The 3839-nt window shown below is 35.1% G+C and overlaps 1 non-coding gene across 1 annotated transcript; it reads right to left on the bottom strand.

The window, feature by feature from the left end:
• Positions 1-2436: 2436 nt before the first annotated feature.
• Positions 2437-2598, bottom strand: LOC115869701. Its single transcript, XR_004046333.1, has one exon. It is a non-coding gene; the product is annotated as a U1 spliceosomal RNA (small nuclear RNA).
• Between the last annotated feature and the right edge of the window lie 1241 nt (positions 2599-3839).

The following is a 3839-nucleotide window of genomic DNA, read 5'->3' as shown; positions in this document are numbered from 1 at the left end:
TTCCCAGGGCCTTCCTTATGAAAATGCCAGAAGGAGGCGCAATCAGGCTGTTACCTGATTGACATGTTGAATACAACCCCCACCCGTTTTATATATTCTCAAGTTGACATGAAATTATGTAACTATCACAGGCACCAATCTGCATCCCTACTCTTGCTCTGTCTGCTTTCATTTTGTATTACTATGAACAGAACAAAGCAGGTGAACAAAAAGTAGGAATGTCATGAATGTGTTTAAAGCATTAGGAATTATGTTGCCTCAACTAACTTATGACATTATATACAGCTCACGGCAGATTAAAGTCCAGCTTAGATAAATGAGAGTGTCTTTTCCATCTGAAATTGCTTTGTCAATGTGGGATTTTTGGCTTGTTTTGTTGTTTTCTCTAGCAATAAAGAACCAAAGCCTTTGGCCAGATGTAATCCACAGATTCCAGACATAATGGAACACACATAATAGGGTTCAGATGCCAAATTCTCCTGCCTCATTTTCTCAGCTGCCAATCCAGGTGATGTTTACCCTAAATCCATCTCCTCACTCCCAGGATCACTACAATTAATATTTGCAGAGGAAAAACCTTCATACTTGGCTCAGATGAACAGCCCCATTGAAAAGGTTTGTTTGGGGCAAGATTACTGGTCTGTCCTAGTATGAGCCTGGCATTTTGGATGAAGCAAAGAGTTCTCTAAAACTAAGCAAATATTTCCCCAACAGCAGCTCTGAGCCATTTTAGACTCTAACTTGGCTCCCAGAGACCTAGGTCTGATGCGAAGATTTTGATGTTTGTCTCTCCCGTGAGGCTTCCCTCTCCCATTATTGGCCACTGCTCTGTTCAATTCTTGGGCCTCCCCTCAATTTATGAATACTTCTCTTATGAATCCATGGAGTTTATTATTTAATTATTATGTGCCCACATTGTAGGCAATGGGATGATTTTATTTGTCCTTTGTTAGTGAGTATAACATAATTAAGTCTCCTTGGATGCTCTAATTTTACTAGAAAGGGATCGATGCACTAAACTGAAATAATCAAAACTATCTACAAAAGCTTTTTTCTATAAGAACCTTACCAAGGATTCATTCAGATTTCCTTGATTTTTTCATTCTGTATAATGAATCCAAATAAGGCTGTTCAGTATTTTCACACTGTAAGCCTCTATGATGATATTTCTCAGATCAACAAGTTGAAGTTAGTAGAAGTCTTCAGAAAGCTATGAAAAAAATAAAATTCTAAATAAACTGGCTAAAAGATACAGGTGGCATTAATTTGCGAAACAGGAATTTTCTCTGTACTTTCATCTTTCTGGTCTTTTAAGGAAACTGAACTCATCAAAGACAATTATGAACCTTTATGTAGCGTTTCTAATCATATTTATTTGAACCATTTGCTATTGGTTACTTTATCTGTTTAGTCTGATACGCGGTTATTATTTCATTTGGTAGGCTTATGTAAATATTTAAATTATAATGGTTGCAAAAAACTTAATAGAGTATTTTTGAAAAAACTAATAATGTTGATTAATATATATGTGTGTGTGTTTTAAAATACAAATACTGCAATTTTAAAAACATTTTGGTGGAGCAATGTACTCATATTTTGTTCTCCCACTTGTCCTTTGCAATTAACAAAATTAATGCAAAATCTTTCCACAACACACAAAATTAATGCAAAATTTTTCCAAAACTGTAACTCAATTTTATAACTATTACTTAGAATTCCCATGTGCACATGCCATAATTACCTTCTTTCTCCTGCTGATGGACTGAGTTGTTACCCAATGCTTATTATGATTAATAGAAATGAAGTTAACCTATTTGAAATTGCATTCTTGGGGAAATATACCTATTCCCTTTATAAAGTAGCGTTTCTCCACCTGTGGGTCGCAACCCCTTTAGGGGTCAAATGACCCTTTCACAGAAGTCACCCAATTCATAACAGTAACAAAATTAGAGTTATGAAGTAGCAACAAAAATAATTTTATGATTGGGGGCCACCACAACATGAGGAACTGTATTAAAGGGTCACAGCATTAGGGAGGTTGAGAATCACTGCCTTATAGGAAAGACACGGCAGCACAGGAATCAGGTTAAAGTGGAAAATGGTGTTATTGTTTTAACTTTTTATAAATACACCAGGCACATTATATTTATGCGTCCTACATTTTTCTGACTCAATCCACTGTAGTTTGGGAATATTTTAGCAGAAATGGCAATTTAGTTTCTCAAAGTGTCAGAAAGAGCATTCATGGGAGAGAGCGGATCCTGGAACCAATCCACTTTGCATACTGAATGATGACTATGACTGTATTACAGAGATTGCTTTCCAAAACTACTATGCCAATTCGTATTTTCACAAATTATTGTATGTGAATACCATAAACTCTCATCGCTGTTTTATTTTGTCAGTATTTACTATTTTAGTCACACTTTTAATTCAGGGAAGAGCGCAAATCCATTCCTCCGCTGCCATAAATTATGCAGATGAGTTTCCCACATTTGGGGAAATCGCAGGGGTCAGCACATCCGTAGTGCAATGGATGAGCTTCACCCTGGGAAAAATACCTTTGTGATCATGGTATCTCCCCTGGCAGGTGAGTATTGTCGTATGATTGTTTTAATTTATACTCCCAGGTTTTCTAATATGGTTAAATAGCAATGTAGCTTGGAGATACCACAATACCCAAATAGCCAATGAAGTGCTAATGTAGTTGTCGCTGTGACAGTATTTTAGAGATAGCATTAAAACTTCCAATTAATTGACTTTCAGTAAAGGCAACTATCACAGATAATTGAAGTGGGTCAATACTAATCAATTGAGCTCCCATAAAAGCAAGACTGCAGGGATACAATGCTTATTTAAAATTTGAAATAAATCAATGTGATTCACTATACTAGCAAAGAAAAATTACATGAGCATTGATGCAGAAAAATCATTTGACAAAAATCAATACCCATTCATGATAAAAAAAAAACCTGGCAAAAATATAGGCATGGAGGGAAACTTCAATTTGATAAAAAGTGTCTACAAAAAAATCTACAGGTAATATTTTATATTTAATGGTGAAAAATTGAAGTGGCTAAGTGGCTGCTATCTGAAAGATTAGCATCTTTAATCCACCAAGTGCCTCCCAGCCGGCCCCATAAAGGTGTTTCAGGCTACGTCATTAAAGATTTACAGCTCAGGATACCTTATGGGGGCAGTTCTACTCTATCCTATAGGGTTTCTATGAGTGAGTGGCATAGATTCAATGAGAATATTTTGTTTCTTTGTTTAGGTCTGCTTTTATTGTTTCCTTCTCAGCATAGTATTGGAAGTCATATGCAGTGAAATAAGGGAAGGAAAAGACAAACAAACAAAAAACATTATTGGCATACAGGTCAGAAAAGAAGAGATTAAATTATCCCTGATTTCAGATGACATGATTGTCTAGATATAAAATACCAGGAAATGTACAAAAAAATTAAAAACCACCTTGTTGTGAACTCAGGAAGTCCCAGGAAACAAGATAAATGCTCAAGAACAATTTTATTTTGATGTACTCACAATGAACATGTGAACACTGATATCAAAACTTAAAACCATTTAGAGTGACTCAAAACACAAGGTACTTAGATGTAAATTCAGCAAAACATGTATACAATCTGGATGCTAAAGCAAGAAAACTCTGATAAAAGTAATCAAAGAAGAGGTAAATAAATGGAAGTACACGCAGTACTCATGAATTTGAAGACTTATTATAGTAATGATGTCAATTGTCTTCAAATATATATTCAGGCTTAATGTAATTCCTATTTAAAAAAACAAAGTAATGGTAATTCTCTTTTTAAAGTTACAACTAT

The sequence above is a fragment of the Echinops telfairi genome, unplaced genomic scaffold, assembly GCF_000313985.2.
Source record: "Echinops telfairi isolate 266 unplaced genomic scaffold, ASM31398v2 ScPeMD7_38;HRSCAF=143, whole genome shotgun sequence".
NCBI classification, from domain to species: Eukaryota; Metazoa; Chordata; class Mammalia; order Afrosoricida; family Tenrecidae; genus Echinops; species Echinops telfairi.
This window is presented reverse-complemented; position numbering and strand designations above follow the sequence as displayed.